General features: G+C 32.7%; 1 long non-coding RNA gene and 2 other non-coding genes across 3 annotated transcripts; all 3 read left to right on the top strand.

Annotated features, from left to right (window-relative positions):
* Window positions 1-729: 729 nt before the first annotated feature.
* On the top strand, window positions 730-2,498 carry LOC141817454 (uncharacterized). The gene is made up of 4 exons (XR_012600828.1): window positions 730-836; window positions 1,166-1,349; window positions 1,421-1,467; window positions 2,412-2,498. It is a non-coding gene; the product is annotated as an uncharacterized LOC141817454 (long non-coding RNA).
* Window positions 2,499-4,228: 1,730 nt separating this feature from the next.
* On the top strand, window positions 4,229-4,426 carry LOC141822589 (U2 spliceosomal RNA). Its single transcript, XR_012601317.1, has one exon. It is a non-coding gene; the product is annotated as a U2 spliceosomal RNA (small nuclear RNA).
* Window positions 4,427-5,932: 1,506 nt separating this feature from the next.
* On the top strand, window positions 5,933-6,129 carry LOC141822599 (U2 spliceosomal RNA). Its single transcript, XR_012601327.1, has one exon. It is a non-coding gene; the product is annotated as a U2 spliceosomal RNA (small nuclear RNA).
* The last annotated feature ends 14,631 nt before the right edge of the window (window positions 6,130-20,760 follow it).

Raw genomic sequence — 20,760 nt, 5'->3', positions numbered from 1 at the left:
TGTGTTGATCATTTTCCTTTTTTTTAGGTTCCTGGATTTCGCAGCTTTATTATTGAAAAATTTTCTACCAATTGTTGTCTGTACAGTGTCCTTGACAATTCATTCAATTTCCATGATGCAAATACGGTATGGTTCTTAACTTGTACCTAGACATGCATTGTTTGCAACTTGTTCTGTCTGTATTTAGCATAATCCCACCACTGGATGCGAATAGGTGAATCATTTATTGCTCTGATTGCAAGTCTAATAAATATTATTCTCACTTTTTTAAATTTTGTTGTATTCATTGATTTATTATAGAGCTGTTATGCCACTTTGTCCAACTAGTTGGAATAACAAAGTGCAATAAGTCATATAGCCACAGCTATTGATTTCTGTTTCATACTGTTATGTGGGTTTGAACTTCATTGTGCCTATTGATGCCAGTCAATGATTTTGTATTAGTATTGACATGGGATAGATATTGTTGCCTCTTGTGACCTTTCTGGTATAAACAACTATATTTGCACCATTCTATATCCTGATAATTGCTTCTTGTAAGAGTTACCTTTTGCCTTTTCCTGTAAATTTATAGTCAGCTTCAAAATGTGATTTTTACTGTTATATGTCCATACATAAACTTGGGCTTATATAATTGTTACCATTAATTAATTGCCTTCTAAACTATTTTCCAACATACCTGGCAACAGTTGATCCTTTTTGGAGAAATCGTGCTGGCCCAGAAAGTAATGTATGAGAAGTTGGGTAGGGACTTTGCTATTCATTTTGTGTCTAGTGCGTTACAAGGAGTTCATTGCCCACATGAACTAGCAGAACAATATTATGAAAAGTTGCAGGTATGATAACTATTCCAATACTTGGTTCTATTGTCCGATTAATATTAAGGTCTCTGTGTGTTGAAACTCTCAACGAAATTCTTGTTTGCTGTATGCATGGTATATGTGATACTGTAAATTTGTCAATATAATTGGAGTTCCAAACATAATAGAGATTTGGAATCATCAATGTTTATAGAATTGGATAGGCATGTGTTTTTTTCATTAACGTCTCAGCTTTTGGTATTTGATGATTCATCTAACTAGTTTCATTTGCTGTAAAAGCAGATTGTATTTATATGGCAACATTTTCAAGTACTTTCTTTTAATTGGTATATGCTTTTCTGCAGACCAATGATGTGAAGGATTTGAAATCTTTTTACCATCAACTAATTGAAAATTTGAGACAGCAGCAAAATGGAAGTATTGTTTTTAGATAGTATATTTTCATGGTATGTTCAGAAGGAGTCAACAATGGAGACTAGTTCCATATTTTGATGATCTTGGCCTTGCTTGTCTTGTGCGGGCATTACGGTACTTGATTCTAATAATGTCTTCTTTCTTGTGTGCCTTTTTATAAATGCTTATGGTATTAATTTTTGCAGGGAAGTTTTTCCATGTGCATAGTTGAGATATATTTATAGATTAGAAGGTATTCTTTGCTATCCTTGTAGTTATTTATAAACATGATTTATTTTTATGTTTTGTTTTCTTCTATTTACTCTGCATTGAATCAAATCTAATGCATGATTGCTTGAGTTTAACAAATACATGCTTCATTCCAACCGATTAGATTTCAAGCCTTTTCAAAAGGTTTGGATTACTCCTTTAGAACAATCAAGGATTTGTATTTTCTCCACTGAATTTGCTTCCAATGTATGAATAGTCGACTTGCCCATGATTTTATGCTTCCCTATATGTCCTTAATTGAAAATAAGAAAATTATGGTCGATCAAGATTGCAGAAAGAAATCTGGCTAATATACTTTGAGTGTCTGTGTTATGGTAATTTCACAACATACAATCCTTCCAATTAGATTAATTTAGCTCAGACCTAATGGAGAACATGGTTAGATGAGTACAAGTAGGGTCCGAATTTGGTTAAGCTTAGGGTTGTTTGAGCTTGGGCCTAAAGTAGTTGAGGACTTGCTTGAGTTTGCCTGAGTTGGATGCAACTATTAATGATAAACAAAGGTGTAAATTATGTCATACAAGCAGTTCCAACAGCATAGCAATTATAGCTCTTCACGCACTAATATATTTTGCTAGGGTAGGTATCATATTTCCCCATCTCTTATATTTGGATTCTTCATCTGCACCTCTTCACTCATGTCAGGCACCCACTTAGAGTTGGCTGAAGTGCATTTATAAAACCTTTTAGGGGTGATCCAAACACGTTGGCTCAATACTAAAATGATAAATCCCAGTTAGTCTCATTGACTAGGCCCAACAGTTTGCTGCTATGTAGTTACATTTAACAAAGTTTGCTGTTATTCTATTTTATATAGGATATTATTTGAGTTATATCGCTACACGTCTTTGAACATTTTATTTGATTGTTAATGTGGAATTCACTCTCTTTGCGTTGCATTTGCAGATGCTGTACATTGCCTGGACCGCTTTCTTCCAAAACAACACAAAGGAGCTCCCTTGTATATGCTTCTGGAACGTGGTTTAATTAAAGGAAGAAAGAAATTAATAAAAGCCTGCCTATATTTTTGTTGTTCCAAAGGAACAATTCGATTGTAATATTTAGCTTTGTTCTCGTATTAATATGTTCATTTTATCATGTGATATCAAAGTTGTTATTGCATGTCCAGAGCGAATAAAAGTAGGCCTTCGTCCTGCATCCTTTTTTCTTGATAGCTTTGTAACATTAAGTTTAGTTGGTCTGTTGTCAGTCCACAATGTTATCGTCTGTGTATCAATAAGTGTGGAGGTTCTTCTCCACACTATTATAGTTTGGTTGGATGATGATGAACCCTCCAATATTTAGTAAATTTGCAGCTGGTAAATAAGGGATATTATCCAATAATTTTATGCTTCAGTAGATGCGTGGAAGAAAGATGTAATCATAATTAAACAAGTGGATTAGGAACAAAATCAGATGAGGGAAGTGATGACTGATAAACTTTGTTTTTGTCGTGCTACGGAATCAAATAAAAGATTGAAACTCCTCTAAGTTAGTGTAGTATAAGGTTAACTCAGATTCTCAACCAATACATGTAATGATTGGATAATAATTTCTAAGATTGAATTATTTGTAAATGACTAAATGAGTCTGGGATTTTATTTTTAAGGTCGTAAATAATTGAAACTAATATAAGGAAACAATTAGACAAGAAGCATTTTGTTAAGCCAATTCAAATGAATCGAAATCAAATTGCAAACCAGCCCTGATAATTAAAGAAAACAAACAATCAATCTAACTGTATCTACTGTTGCACTGGATTAAAATCAAGGAAACATTAATCAAACCTTAACAAAGGCAAGAATAGCTAAAAATTGCGAGTTGGATTAAAATCAAGGAAACATTAATCAAACCTTAACAAAGGCAAGAATAGTTAAAAATTGCAAACTCTATAAAATCAAAGATAGAATCAAATTGGTTACGATGGAGTAGAGTTACAGAAGAGGGTAAGAGTTCGAATCTCGACGAAGTCAAGACAATACCCTCCTCCGTCATGGTTAACTGTAGTTTTTCAATTTACCTCCTCACAGATGATCGTGGGACTGACCGTGTGAGACTGTTGGGGTGACGGATTCCATCTTTTACAGAAGAAGATAAAATCAAATTGAACCAAAATTTTAATATATGCAAAGATAGAATTTTAATTGAACCAAAATTATGTCAACAAATGCAATGCAATGCATTTTTATTCTTCCTTCCTGATTATTTTGATAGAAATAATCAATAGTTCCTCTCAATCGCTACACAAATGCAATGCATGATAAAACACATAAATAAAACATATACGAAACAAAATATAATTTACTTTAGATTTAAATCATTATAATTTTAATTTAAATTTTATCAAAAAATTTTATATCAATAGAAATATTTTTCATCTTACTATCTAAATGCAATTTAACCCTACTTAAAATTCTTAGATAGCTAAAAAAAACTTGATAATTAAATACCTATTCTAATCCCCCTAATAAACAATAAATTTAACCTTCGTAAACTCATAACATACTGATTTTATATATATATATTTTACTAATTTGTCTATGGCTAAAAATGGTACTCAAAAGTTATTTTTAAAAAGGACTTATAGCAACGCAAAGCGTTTTTTGTTTTAATTTATATTTAATTTAGTTTTGATGAAATCTAATAGTCCCACATCGGGAGCTACCAAAGCAAATCGGACAAAGAGCAATTATAAAATAGGACAAAGATTGATGTATTAACTCATACCTTTCTCGGCCTTTTGGCTAAGATCAAGTGTAGTATCTGTTCTTATCAGTTTAATATCTGATACGTGGGCCATTGGCCCACTATGATATTAAATTAATTTTTTAGTGGGGGAGAACCCATCACAGTAGCTTGCTGCTGGGGTTTTCAAGCGTCGCCTGTGTGTTGCACTACAACACAGGCCTGGCGCACCCCTATCAAATCAAGTTTTCAAATGTTATTGAGACGAGGGCTTCTTGGCTGAAATAGAAGTAAAATTGTATTTACACTTTTCAAATAAGTGGGCCATGTGATGTTGATGTGTATCGATGATATCAATTGATTTATGCAAGTATGATTTGATTTTGAGCTGTGGCCTGTTAATTTATTAAGTTAGATGTTTTTATTATGTTTTTGTTTTGTATTCAATTATTAAGGGACTTTCTAGTTTGATGAGCATGTTTGATGCATGCAAGAATACTAGTGTTTCTGTAGTTGCAACCAAGGTACGAGAGGCTCAAAGGAAAGAATGATCTACGGCAGGAGAGGATTTATATAAGCCGTGTCTTTCTTAATAATATTATCCATACCAAGCCAAAGTATTAATATTCCTCTCCATCTCGACTCAAACAATTACATGATAAAGCACATCAACATTATTAGAACCATATTTTAATTCGGCCAAGGCTTGGTATGGATAATATAATTCAACTTAAAAAAATGATAAATCCCAATCAATCTTATAGACTCAATCCCTGGGTGGTCGGTCCCACACTAGGGATTAAACTTAAATGTCAGATAACTACATAGTTATTGGAACTTGATGATTAAATAGCTAATCTTATATTTAAATAGTAGGGTTTATAGCTTAAATAGTAAGCTTATAACAAATTGATTTTGCATATATTCTACCAATTTATCCTTTTGCTAAAAGTGGTACCGACAAGTTATGTTATATTGAGAAAGAACTATATATAATTATTTATTTATTTTAGTTTAATTGATGAGAGCTGGACCTTTGTATATTATAAATATGATATGTTATATGACTTAGAACTCATCCAATTGATTGATTGATTACCCTTGTTTTCTTTTGCATTGAAGCTTGAGGAATCTTTTTTTTTTTTTCCCGCTGTACGCGCTTCCCGATTTATCCTGGTGGTCGGTGGAAAATTTCAATGGAATCGGACCGGCCATCCCAAGTCGAGATAATACCCTGACTAGAATTTATCATCATGTTTTTGAGGAATCTTATTTTTAATATTCCTACATTGAAATGTACCAAAGCAAATTGACCTAGGAGCAACTATAAAATAGGTATAGGACACCATTTTAAACTTATAACAACTCAGCCTATCAGTAAACTTATAGAATTCAACTCATCTATATTTTCCTTTATATTTATCCAATAACTCATCTAAATTTTCCTTTATATTTATCCAAGAAATGCACTAGATTAACTGTTCATTGGAGAAAGTTTGTTCGACAATTAGTCTTAAGTTAGGACTCGATCCTTACATGTTTGGAAGACTACGAAGAACAAAACACCATAATCCTAAGTGCAGAAGAACATTTACATCTTAAACATTGATAGGACTGATTAATTAGTTTTTATTTCCTTGAAGTAAGAACAACCTTGTTTTAATAGTCCCACATCTGAATTTACCAATGTAAATCGGACAAAGAGCAATTATAAAATAGGACAAAGATCATAATAGCAACTCATACCTTTCTCGGCCTTTTGGCTAAGATCAAGTGTAGTATCTGTTCTTATCAGTTTAATATCTGATACGTGGGTCATTGGCCCATTATGATATTAAATTAATTTTTAAGTGGGGAGAGCCCATTACAGTAGCTTGCTGCTCGGGGTTTCAAGCGTCGCTTGTGTGTTGCACTACAACACAGGCCTGGCGCACCCCTATCAAATCAAGGTTTCAAATGTTAATTAGTCGAGGGCTTCATGATCCTGAACACAGATTAATCATTATCAATGTTAATTTAAAGGCCGAAATAGAAATAAAATTGTATTTATACTTTTCAATAAGTGGGCAGTAGCTTGCTGCTGGGGGTTATCAGGCGTCGCCTGTGTGAATCAAGGCCTTAACTCAAATTTTTCGAAAATAAATAAATAAATTAAATGCACAGAAATAAATTCCGTTTCGCTACTCAAATCAAGGTCCACTAATGCTCTAAACTTCTGGACAAGACTTTTGTTGGAAATTAATTTTTTTTGTAACCAATGAAATTGATAAAGTGAAATTAATATTCAATTAATAATAACCGAGTGATTAAGTGTGAATCAATCAACTGCCCGATAGGTCAGATCAATCTACCTAATATTTAAAAAAACTTCATGTTGAATCAAATAAATGGGGAAAAAATCAATTAAATGGAAATTTTTAGGTTGGTGCAATTGTCATGTCGAAATTAAGAGCCTAATAAATCTGGCAATGAAAAGCCCAATTATTTCCAAGATAGCTCTCTATCTTTTTTTAAATCCATCGTACGAGCAATGAAAAGCCCAATTATTTCCAAGATAGCTCTCTATCTTTTTTAAAATAGACCGATCGTACGATGGATTAGGGTTTAAGATTTAGAGTTTAAGATTTTTTATTAATATCAAAGGATTGGATATCGTTCATATTTTTTGATTTACTCTAATGATTGATGGAAAACTTTCATGAAGCCGCGAATCGATTATCTCTAAGATTAATGGATTCGAAAAATTAAATACTTAATTAAAATAATAATAATAAATAAATAAATAAAGTAGAGTGAAAAAAAAGCAACATTTGTGTTGATGGAGTCGGAATTTTTTTTTAGGCGAAAAAAGGCGTCTTTTTAATATCATTAAAAGCACGTTTCATGTTAAAAAAAAATCAAAAAGATGTTACGTCTTAAGTTTTCTTTATCCTTCTCGTCCTAAATTTTCTTTCAAACCCTAAATAACATTTGATGAGCAGAGTAAAATAATGAAAATTTAAGATAAAATATCCCTTTGATATATATTTTTTTAAATGTCATTTTGATGCTAATAAAAAAAAGATAACTTTTAGTTTTTACCTAATGTTTTGATGTTGATGTCTTCTAATATTAAATAAATAAAAATAATAAATATATTATCCCAACTACTTTTTAGAGTTGATCTCACGGATATAAAAGAAGGTTCATTTAGATACATAAATATTAAACGTATGACCGAATCGATTTTAAATCATTATTTTCTATAATCGATCCTTGATTATTATGTCAATAACTAGTATTTCACCCATGCAATGCACGGGATGTTATTTTATATAATTAACAATTAAAATTAATAAGTATGAATGCTTGAATAAATAATAAAAATATAAATAAATTAAATTGGCTATAGATTGTATAATTAGAAAAAAAATTATAAGATGTCATGATTATTAAAATAGTAAAATACTGGATTATAAGATAGTTTATTATTTCTAAAAATAGTAAAATAATTGATTATTAAAAAATATTAAAATACTGGATCTAAGATGTCATGATATCATCAAGTCCTCACAAATTAAAAGAAGAATAAAACAATATTTACTTCAAACATTCTAAGACAAAATCAAGAAGCTTTGTAAGACGATCACCAAATTCTTTACTTTGAGAAAAGTCTCGTGCAATCACTTTTCCAATGACATCTTGAAAAAAAAAAACTATAAGATAAAATATTTGATTAATTAATCATGGAAAAAAATAAATTAAACTATCAAAAAGTATGTTCTTATCAACAAAATATGTCTTCTTCAGTTCACTAAAAGACTTAAATTCATAAATCATCAATGGAAATGTATTATTAAAAATTTCACATACATGAGTTTTTACAATAAAATTAATCTTATATTTATTTGTTGTTGTCTTATATTTCATTCGATTCTTTGCAACAATGATATTTTTTATAGCAAATACATGACCTTCTTTGAGAATGAGTATCACTCTCTCCATGATTGAACGTTTTATTGTTTCATGTATGCGTTCACCCTACAAATATATAGAAAAAGTAAATATTTGTATTTTCTAATAGTAATCAGATATATACGTAAAAAAATACTACCTCTTTATCATGAAAGATACACTCCAAGCTAAAATCTCCATTGTTTCCATATGCAGGTATATCGTAACAATGAACTAATCGGAGTTTCAACGCCCACTGCATTTTCGAAGAGTTAACCTCTCAGATGAGATTAAACAAAGGAGTCATTTTTTTATTTCAGCCTAAAATGAGTGAGTGAAGATATTGCAATCCTAATTTATAGAGTGTACACAACCTCGCCCTCATTTGTAATATGTGGTATTTTTTACCATCAAAATTATTCAATATATTTTAGAATATGTGATATCTGATAGAATTTTTAAATTATTCAATATATTTAGGAATATGTGTTTTACCATTTAATAATAATAATTTGAGCATTAAAGTTTATGCTTAATATGGATTAAAATGCATTTAAAGATCTGTGGTATTAATATGGATTAATATGGATGAAAAGTTGTATTATCGATCAATTATAGCTATGTAAGTTTGTTTCCATATAAATAAATATGTCTATTTATAGAAATAGTGTTTAGGCGGGAAATTTTTAGATAGAAAACTCTATTTTTATATATACTAGTATTTCACCCGTGCAATGCACGGGATGTTATTTTATATAATTAATAATTAAAATTAGTAAGTATGAGTATTTGAATAAATAATTAAAATATAAATAAGCTAAATTGGTTATAGATTGTACAATTAGAAAAAATTTTTATAAATTTTGAAAAACTTCCTTAAATACAACGTTTGTTGTTGAATTTTTCTATTTGCTGTCACTATCACATGCACGGAGAATTCTTTCTTGCCTCGCCGCATGGACCGTGCATCATTAGATCCCGTACTACACTGTAATAAACAGGATCATCTTTTTCATCAGAAATTTCAGCAGAAATAATACGATCAATTGCATCAAGAATTTGAGGGAGAGTCTCGTGCAACCATTTTATCAATGACATCTTGAGAAAAAAAAATTTAAGCTATAAGATAAAATGTTCAATCAATTAATCATGGAACAAAAAAATAAATTAACCTACCAAAGAGTATATTCTCATCAGTTTACTAAAAGACTTGAATTCATAAATCATTGATGGAAATGTATCATCAAAAATTTCGCATACATGAGTTTTTGCAATAAAATTAATCTTGTATTTATTTGTTGTTGTTTTATACTTCATTCGATTCTCCGCAACAATGATATTTTTTATGAAAAATACATAACCTTCTTTGAGAATGGGTTTCACTCTGTACATGATCGGACGTTTTATTGTTCCATGTATTCGTTCACCCTACAAATATATAGAAAGAGTAAATATTTATATTTTCTAACAGTAATCAGATCATATATACGTAAAAAAATATATACAACCTCTTTATCATGAAAGACACACTCCAAGTTAAAATCTCCGTTATTTCCATATGCAAGTAGATCGTAACAACTCACTAATCAGAGTTTCAATGCTCACTGTATTTTCAAAGGGTTAACCTCTCGGATGAGATTAAACAGAGGAGCCATTTTTTTATTTCAGCATAAAGTGAGTGAGTGAAAATATTACAATCCTAATTTATAGAGTGTATGCAACCTTATCCTCATTTATAATATGTGGTATTTTTTACCATCAAAGTTATTCAATATATTTAGGAAGCTATGTTTTACCATTTAATAATAATAATTCGAGCATTAAAATTTATGCTTAATATGGATTCAAATGCATTTAAAGATCTATGATATTAATATGGATGAAAAATTACATTATCAATCAATTATAGCTGTGTAAGTTTATTTCCATTTAGATAAATATGTATATTTATTGAAATGATGTTTAGGCGGAAAATTTTTAGGCAGACAACTCAGTTTATACTTAATATGGATTAAAATTCATTTAAAGATATGTGGTATTAATTAATATGAATGAAAAGTTGTATTATCAATCAATTATAATTATGTAAGTTTGTTTCTATATAGATAAATATGCTTATTTATTGAAATGATATTTAGGCAAAAAAATTTTAACAGACAACTCAGTTTATGCTTAATATGGATTAAAATGCATTTAAAGATCTGTGGTATTAATATGGATGAAAAATTATATTATCAATCAATTATAGTTGTGTAATTTTTTTTTTCCATATAGATAAATATATCTATTTATTGAAATGATATTTAGGCAGGAAATTTTTAGACAGACAACTCTGTTTATATATATATATAGATATAGATATAGATATCATACGTCCAATATTTGTATTATGTTCTAAGAGCTTTTAATATTAAATACAAAATTAAATGGTTCATTGTTCTCAAATTTATCTCTCCTCTCTGTTCAATCTCAATTAGTGATCTCCCATCTCTTAAATTGTTTTTAGTCTCAAAGTTTTAAGACGTCAAAGGTAATCAAATGGTAAACATTTTAAATTAAAGTGTTTCTATTTATTGTATCTTGGGATGATTGCATGCAACTATAAGGAATTGGATGAAGTAATATATATTTTTTAAAAACAGTTCAATTTCAATAAAAAGATGGAACTCATGTACTTTAATAGTTTCGTATGATTGATCTCATGATTATTTATGAAGAAGTAAATTAAAAAATTATAATTGATCATAATCGAGAAGGGTATTATCTCAACTTCGTCAAAATTCAACTCTTATCTATTTTAATAATTCTAATTGATTGTAATCAATTTAATTATGTCTCGGGACTTTAAAAACAGTTCAACACTTACATTGACTTTGCAATTGACTTAGAGGAAGATGTCAACTGCCTAAACAGATGTGTTGATAAAATCCAAGACTATCCGTTTGTGACAATTAATTTAAAAGGTCGACTTCAACTATCCAAAAATATATTAAGTAATTAGAGAATTATAGACTAATCCAAGTTACCCTAGAATCCCTGAATACGAAAGGATGCTAGACTATGCATTTATTGAAAGTAGAGATGATAATTAGTTGAGTGTGCATGGGAGTCTATATCATCCGTCTCTATTTTTAGTTATTATATCTATTTTTATCTTCATCTTTATTTTTATTAATTATTTAACTTTTATTTTCATCACTATATCCATATCAGAGGATTGGATATCTATCTCCATCTTCATACCTATTAGAAGATCGAATATCCTCTATATTAATAATTTTTTTCATTCTATCAAATTACCATCATTCAACAAAATATATCAGAGTTAACATCCAATTCAAAAATATATAATTCAACTAAAATAGAATAAACATCTATAAACTACAAAGAGAGAAGTCGAGGAGGAGGATATTAGATTTATTTTTTCTTTAATTGATCATTGATATATATATATATTATTTAATTGAATATTCAGATCAAATATATATAATTTTATTAGATCTGTCTCTATATTCATATCCGAAAATCTCTATATTCAATCATCTAATTATTTAATCAGATCTAAAAAATCTCTCTATATCCACTTTCATTTAGAACAGATATTAAATTTGAAAGAAATTATCTTCCCTAGTTGAAAGGATAAGATTACTAAATGAGCATATATATTCCAAGGGTATATTTACTTAAAACGGTACCTCAAATACTCAAAGAATACATAAATTAATGCCTTGACAAATATCAAAGGGTGTATTGACAAATTGGCCTCTAAGATATGATTAAGTTGGTTAATGCGGGACAGACTTATCGAAGTAGGCAAGGGTTGAATCTCGACGAAGCCTAGACAATGTTCTCTTCCGTAATGATCAACTGCAACTTTTTGATTTATCTACTCACAGATAATCATAAGATCGATCGTGTAGGATCATTGGAATGACAGATTCCACCGTATCGATTTGCATTAACAAATTGAAAAGACATAATTTACATCACCACACTAATGATCCTGCTATATTTACATCAACGTACTAATACTCCTCCTATATTGAGCTGCCAACGAGCTCATCGATCAAAAGGAGACAAAGCCTCACTGACAACAACTTCCCTTGTATATTGATAAAATTGTCTTTAGTGTTCTGTGAAATAATTGGAAGATGATAAAAACATTCACCGCCACTTTTAATATCCACAATAACAATAATAATGAAAGCATATCTCACGTGTAGGGATCTGCATGCACCTAAAAATAATTTTAGCCACATAAAACGCAGCGAAAAAGGGATCTCTCCAGAAGATCCATACGAAACCATATTCATTTTATCGATTCTATCTACTGGAATCGAGGTTACCTTTGATGCATGCCCTTCGCAATCCCGACAGCAACTCTTGCCTTCAAAGGTTGACGGATCTCAGCACGATCAGTGTGTTCGCGCCTCCACGGTATCCACACGAACACTGAGATGGAGAGAAACCAGATCGTAGTGCTAGCCACAATACTAGGTTCGGCCAAGGTAGAAGAGAAGTGGAAGAAGACCAATAGTCCTTCTCTCAAGAGTCTCTCATCCCTTTTTATATCCAACCATGGAATATGAAGGGTCTTTTTGACTCTTGGGATTCCATGGAATTAATACATTTAATAATCCCATGCATGTCATGCATGATTATCATACAACCCTTTTAATGATGCTCATGCAACCCTCTTAATGATGAGAGAGAAAATTAATACTCTATTAATCTTATGCATGATGATCATGCAACCCTCTTGATGGATTCGATTTGACTTGAGTCCAACTCGAGTCTCACTCAATCCAAATTGGCACTAAGGGCTGACACTAACATCACGGACATAATCGAGTTGTACTCAGACAGTGTTAGCATAATCAACCTCAGAAAATGAAGATGGACTAAGTTGATCAAATTCGATTTGACTTGAATTTAAATTTGATATTTGATCAAAATATTAGTTAGGTTAATTCTGTTGGTGCAATCAATTTCAGGTCAATGTTGACCAAGTTGGTTAAACTCAGTTTGACTCGAGTAGGATTTTTGATGTTTGATCAATATGTTGATAAGGTGTCAAGTAAATCTAGGTTGACTGAATACTTGATGGCAAGGGAAGTCCAAGAGGATCGAGGAGCGAGTTCTTGACACGGAAAAATCCTTACAAGGGTAAGACAAATGGAGGAAAGTCCTTGCGGATGAGAAAATCAGACGTAAGGCAAAAGGGAAGTCCAAGAAGGTCGAAGAGCGAGCTCTTGGCACGGGAAAGTCCTTACAAGGGTAAGACAAATGGAGGAAAGTCCTTGCGAGTGAGAAGATCGGACGTAAGGCAAAAGGGAAGTCCAAGAGGATCGAGGAGCGAGCTCTTGGCACGGGAAAGTCCTTACAAGGGTAAGGCAAATGGAGGAAAGTCCTTACAAGGGTAAGACAAATGGAGGAAAGTCCTTGCGAGTGAGAAGATCGGACGTAAGGCAAAAGGGAAGTCCAAGAGGATCGAGGAGCGAGCTCTTGGCACGGGAAAGTCCTTACAAGGGTAAGGCAAATGGAGGAAAGTCCTTGCGGGTAAGAAAATCGAACGTGAGGCAAAAGGGAAGTCCAAGAGGCAAGCTCTTGGCATGAAAAAGTCCTTATAGGGTAAGACAAATGAAGATCAAGGAGCTGAGGTTGACGACCAAACTCTTGATCAAGTGAGGAAAGAACTCGGTAAGACTTCATTTCAGCTACTTAATCCTGCTGTCAGTCAACTGGTTTTACACTTCAGTTGACTGGTTTTACATTTCCGTCGACTGGGTTTATATTTCAGTCGATTGGGAGTGAACAGAAGGTAAAATGACTCAACTGATCGTCTACATCAGTCGACTGAAATTTGAATTCTGACAAAAATCATGCGTGACTTCAGCAGTTCAGTGGCCGTTTTCTGGGTTTGACTAAATCAGTCGACTGGGAGGGTAAACCCAGTCGACTGATGACTTAAAAACTGAACTGGTTTAAATGATAAGTGCACTTTGTTGAAGAAAGACTTAATATTGTTTATGCTTCAAGTGCTTGTGCTCTAGTGATCAAGAAACCTACTGATGTTCATTTACAAAGCTTGGAGCAACCTCTTGAAGAAGAAGAAGTATTATCATCACTTTTGTGTAACATCTTTACTCTTCTTCTTCCTTGTATTGCTTGGTTATTTGTATACAACTTGTAATCTGTTGTAAGAATGTTTCTTCGCTTTCGGGGTTTGTTCGAGAAGGAGAAGATATAGTGGAAGAGTGAGCTGAGTGAAGATCCTTGGATTAGTCGGCTCAAGGAGGCGGATACCGAGTAAATCCTTCGCGTTAGCATTGTTGAGTTGAGAGGGTGTGTAGCGAGGATTCTTCATCGACAAAAGTTTAAGTTTGTTCAAGTGAAGCTATTCAACCACCTCTTCTAGCTTACAAGGTCCCAACAAATTCTAACAAAAAAACATCCAAAGCAAGATCTCATTTGTAAAAGTATTTTTGCTATCATTTGTATTTGTATTCTTATTTCTTATTGTATTATTGTGTTCTTGTAAGAGTTAGCTTGTGAGAGACTTCTCCGCCTCTAGAAGGTATCTGAAAAGGAGGAGTTTATAGTGGAGGTAGATAGCTCGGAATGGACTCTTGAATCAGTCATCTCAAAGAGGCAGATACTAAGAAAAATCTTGAAATTGTGCATGTAGAGTCACATTTGAATTAAGGTTTTCCCTGCGCATTCAAACGACAAGCATAAGATCAAGACAAGAAGCGTTCGGAGCTATTTACCCTCCTCTAGCTCACATGAGTCCTAATAGATAATAGATTATTATATGAAAGTAGGGATTGAATCCTCTAGAGAATAATCTTTTGGAATAAAATTCCTCCTATATGAAAAGATCGTTCAGTCACCGCGATTTACCTCTTTTCAAATCGCTGTAGGGTCCATATTGAGGAGCGCTTGGGGTGAATTTTATTATCTTTTGTCACTAAGGTTGAGTATTCGATTAAAATTGAACCGAATCAAACTGAACCAAACCAAACCAAATCGAATTAATCAAAATCGAATAAATTAATTTTTTAGCTAACTGAACCAATTAAATTTTTCAATATGAATCAAACAAATTGAACCGATAAAATATTAATTAATTTAATTTTCAACCGAATTAATCAAACTTTTCATTTCTATCTAATTTTAACTTTATATTTAGTTAATTTGAAATTAAAGACTTAAGATTTTTCGATTTAAAGATTTAAGGTTGGACTTATTCGATTTATTCAATTTAATCGAATTAGAAAATTTTAAATTGAAATCGAATTGAATTAATCGATATTTTTTAAAAAATCAAAATTTTAAAATAATTGAACTTTTAAATTTGATCGGTTAGATCGATTAATTCAGTTTAAGGAAATTTTCATTCATCCATATTTATCACAAATAACAGTGAAAGCACACACAACCAGCTCTAAATAAGTAGCATATGTATTTGATATCTGGGACACTTTTTCATCTTTTTCAATGGTGGGCTGCCCAGATTGATCTCGTAAGGAAAAGAAATAGTGGGATTGGTACATGGGCTTTATATAAGAGTCAGTCTGGAAATAGGATTCAAAATTGTATAGTACTAGAAAATGGGATTTAGAGTCGTATAATACTTGGGAATGGTATTCAAGTTCAAAGATGTATATCTGGAAATATGATTCAAAATAGTATAGTACTAGAAAATGGGATTTAGAGTCATATAATACTTGGGAATGGTATTCAAGTTCAAAGATGTATAGTACTCAGACTGAGAATATTACGCACAAGAAATGGGCTTGGAACTAAATGGTACTCGACTTTTAAGTATGATACTCGAAAATTGGATTCAAAATCAAATGACATGCAACATAAGCGTTCAACGGCGGAGCTAGAAAGTATAATCTATCCGGGCTAATATGGTTGATTGTGATCTACTCGGGCTGATCGTCCGTGTGGGATCGGGTTGCTGGCGAAAAAATTATCTATGTTGGTGCAAATGGGACCCGTTGATAAAGAATTTGTCATGGGATGCCTTGGCATTGCATGTTAGCCATTGCAAAAAAATAACGGGCCTGGGCTAAAGCCTGAGTAAATCAATACTTGGCTCCGGCCTTGTAAGCCTTGTCTCGGATAAAAAGGAACAAAGGATACCCGGGGTAACGAAAGCAACCAATAATGATGAGTGTTGATATTCATTAGTAACGAAACATTACCAAGAGGAGATCATAAGACTGTTACTAAATGCCGAGATAATAATGACGGAAGACGACCGTTGCGAAGGAGAATTTAAGGATAGTAAAAGCTATAAAAGAAGAGTGATAATTAAAGAATGGAATTTACTATTTCTCACACAATCATTTTTTCCACTCTATTATTTTCTATCTCTCTCAAAATCTCACTTAAACATTGGAAAGGTTTTGTTAGGACAAGACCGACACTCTTGTTGACTTTAGATAAAAATTTGATCAACTCAGACACGGAGAATACAAAGAGCGCTTGGTCATCCACATCCAAGGATCACTCATCTACAGACATCCAATTTCTACCTTATCAATCTCAACTATAGAAGATTTCCACTAGATAGAGTGAATATAGTCCACGATACTATTTGATCTGAGTAGAGATGCTAAATACTACTTTATAGAAATGCAATTATGGAATTCAAATTATGTAATTTTTTTATTACCAAGCGATCGCACTTTCTCAACATACTATAGTGTTGTGTAACTCTAGATCCCTGTGGTACACACCAAGTTTCAAATTTCTTGACTTTCATCACAACTAAAACCCTTGTAGTAGTAATCTTCAAAATTCTACCTTCGGATATGTATTTGCACTTTTTTTTCTTTAAGTGTGCTTAAAAAGACCAAATTAATTTTTCTTTAAATATAGAATATCTGACCTCTTTCAATGTTTCCACTACTCCATCATGCGTTAGAATTTTGACTAAATCCAAACTAATAACTTTGAGTGTTGTATTGTTACCTATCAACACAACTTCACATTGATTGACTCATAAGATGTGAATCAATCCTTGTTTGAGACCATCATATATGTGCGAACCATCAAAATTTAGGATTCATTCATCTTTATATTGCCTGCAAAATTAGCAGCACCAAAACATCTAAATTAGCAATAGGATTCTCTTCTAAATTACTAGCTCCAATAGAAATGTAATTATTCTTTTTTAACTTCTAATATTCCTTCCTGCTTATTTCTTGTAGTAATGACAAATTTAGTTCTATATTTGGATTTCAACTAGTTTGTCATTTGCCTTTTCTCCCTTGGCCTACCTCATGATGTAAGACAGGCTAGCCCGTGGTGGGGTGAGTCAATCTGTCAAAAATTCATCATCTGATGGGGTGGGATGGGCCGGTCCACTATCCTGGTGGATTGAAAAAATCTCTAATATAGTCCAACCTAAGATGGGTTGCGAGTTATACGAGCCAACCCACGAGCTCATCAAAAAATAAAAAAATATATAGAAAAGCTTAAAATTTTTAAATTTGACTTGCGAATTAGACGAGCCCATGAGCTTATTGAGTTTTCTACTTAAGTTTTGAGTTTGAAAAAAAATTTCTTCTCAACCTATGGGGCAACCTGAGCCCAACAAAAGCTGGCCCGCATGAACTTGCAACCTGCGCGAGCTGGTCTATTTAGGCCCGTTTTTAAATGGATTCATAAAATTTTAACCCAACTCATTTAAATTGTTTGGCCAATGCAGGTCAATTGGATGAACCCAACTCAAATTGACAACAGTAGGCCTACCTCTAGCAACCAAGCATTTATCTCAATTCTCGTCTTTCTTTGTTATAAAATTATTAATCAAATTTTTAAAGAGCAAGATCATCTTCACCTTGTTAAGAGACAAAGTCTTCTTAGGATAGTTCCTCGGGCTACGGTGCAACGGCAGGACGCCTACGCAGTTTCTCAGATATCTAAAATTTGAGTCCCAGTTGCGGCGCACTGTAGGATGAATTTTGATAGGTTGGGCCTAAAAAGCCAGATTATTGGGCAGTCCGCTGCGAGCACTTCCAGATTGACCTTGATGACTGGTGGGAATCTTCCGTAGGGCTAGTTCGGCCATCCACAGATTAGTTGATTCTAAGAACCGGATATTTTGTGCTAACTAAAAAAAAGTTGTTTTCTAATCGAGCTCGAGCCGTTCACGAACTATTTAATTCTGTTACGAATTGAGCTCGAGCTTAAGCATTAAAGCTCGAATCGAATTCGAGACGAGCTCGAGCTTAGAGAAAAATCAAACGAGCTAAGCTTGAGCCTCTTACTGTTTGGCTCGACTCAGTTCGATTACATCCCTATTTGTGACTTAACTTGGACGAGAGGACAATGTTGGAATCACATCTGCACAATGTGCAGACGTGATAACCGCTCATGTCTGCACGTTGAGCAAATGTGGGGTTTGCATTTTTTGCCCTTAAAGGCCCCATTGCATCATCGCGTCCAAGTGGAGGAGGGAAGACCGTGAGGAAACGCTGTAGAAACTTTTAGAGGCTACGTGTCTTGCAGAAATCTCACCGGAGGAGGAACATTCATCGCCGAAAGGGTTTTAGTTTGTGGAAATGGAAGGGTTGTTCGTTTGTTGTAATAGTTCTTTAGATGATGAGCATAAAGAACAAGTTCGACAAAGAATCACTGTAAGTGTATAAAATTATATTTTGTTCGATAATTTATGCATTCGATTTGTTTGATAATTTATGCATTCGAATCTACATTCAGATTCCAAGAAGTTAAGGGGTTTGAATCAGGAGAGACATTGGAAGAGAAGAGAAAACCAAATGATACATCTCAGAATTCCAAAAGACAGCATCAGAATTCCTATCACAAAATTTCAGAACTGAACTGATTCCTGAATCCCAACCCTTTTTTCAGACTTAAATTTCAAAACTCAAAATCTAAAGTAATCTTGGCTAGACTCATGAAGAATTCAGCTTCACAAGGGATCTCATTAAGCACTAAAACATTAAGAGATTAGGTCTTCATTGCTGTTGTCCAGAGACGCCATATGAAATTGGCACTAACAGTTTCTATTTTTTTTCTGTTTCCTGCTCTGCAGTTAAACTGGTTTCCAGAAGCAAATTAAATTTTCTTGGACTGAGTTTCATAAACCATTTCTGAAAATACAGCAACATTGATTGAGCAATTTTTTACCATCAGCAAATTTTATTTTTTGATGCTTAACAGCAAGGACTCTATCTATTTTTCAGAATTTCAACAATTTCCAACTCATCGTGCAGAAATTCAGCATTCACAGTACTCTATGGTTCAAGTCTTGATGGTTCAAATCCAGACATAAAGCTGAAAGTTTCCTTGCTAATCCCATTGGAGGTTGAATGTTCCACTTCAGAGTTTTTACTGATCAGAAAATTGTATTATTGATAACCACTTGCAGAATCTGCAGCTCTCAGATTCAATCCCTGACCGAAACTCTTTTGAGTTTGCCACATAATTCCAGAAAAGGAATATCTGAAACTTTTCTACCTTTTAAATGTGAAGCTCTGTCCAGGGATCTGATTTCAGAATACCAAATTTGCTGCAACATCAACTATCACAAGTCAATTCTGATTTAAGCTTACTGAATTCTGATTCAATCTTCTTGAAATCCAGAATTTAACCTCACAGAATTGAGATTCCAAAGTTATGCCAACTCAGATTCTAAAGATTTCAGCTCAAAAAGAAGTATCATTTGGTACCGAAATGATCAAGACGCAAATCTAAAACAATAATGGCCATGGCTGACATAATAAATTGACACCAAATAGGATTTCTGAATTCTTTGGCTGCTGTATTCAGCTCCCTTATAATTTCAGATTTGGTTGATTCTGAACTTAATACACTTGATGAAGAACCACACAAGACTAGAGTAAGTCAATAGCCGGTTGAAAAAAGATACCAGATCTAATTTCCTGCATTCCAATTGTTTTAAGAATCAGTTCTAAAATCCTGATTTCAAAATTCAAATTTATGAATTGAGATTCAGCTTGAATTATTAAAAGCTCAGCTCAATAAGGACTCTCCTTTAGCACTGAAATAAAAGGTTGACTTCAGACTGTTGTTGATCAGAAATCACCTTTACAGATCTTTCAGCATCAGTTATGAAGTTTCCAAGATGGTATCATTCTCCAATTAATTCCCATTCCAAGTTTGTAACCCTTGGTCATAATTCCTTTGTTCCTTTTTCTGACCATACTTTTCTACTTCAGGTTTTCAAAACCCCACCTCAAGATTTTCAGAATTAAAATTGAGTCTGAATTGTAACTCAACCTTGAATTGTTTCTATTGGAGTGGAATTCAATTCTTGTGCCAATTTCTAAAGTTGCCTTTGATCAGCATTATCCAGAGTTCAAATTCCAACCAGAATCATATTCAAACCTTTGTTTCATGTCCAGAATTCAGAAATAAATATGATTCCAGATTCTGGTTTCCACAGTTTGAATTTCCAGTGTCCAACCAGTTCTCTCCTCTTCTTGATAGCTAAAGAATTCATTCATTTTGCATAGGTGAAGAACCAACAAGATTTGAACAACCAAATAGCCTGCTGAAACAGATTTCTGCTTTGTAATCATTTCAGAAATTAATTCCAGGATTCTGAAAGTTTCAGAAATCAGATTCCTGG

This window comes from Curcuma longa, chromosome 2, assembly GCF_044706935.1.
Source record: "Curcuma longa cultivar G26 ecotype Majalengka, Jawa Barat chromosome 2, ITB_CL_G26_1.1, whole genome shotgun sequence".
NCBI lineage: Eukaryota > Viridiplantae > Streptophyta > Magnoliopsida > Zingiberales > Zingiberaceae > Curcuma > Curcuma longa.
The sequence above is the reverse complement of the archived record's forward strand: the minus strand, read 5'-3'. Positions and strand labels throughout refer to the sequence as shown.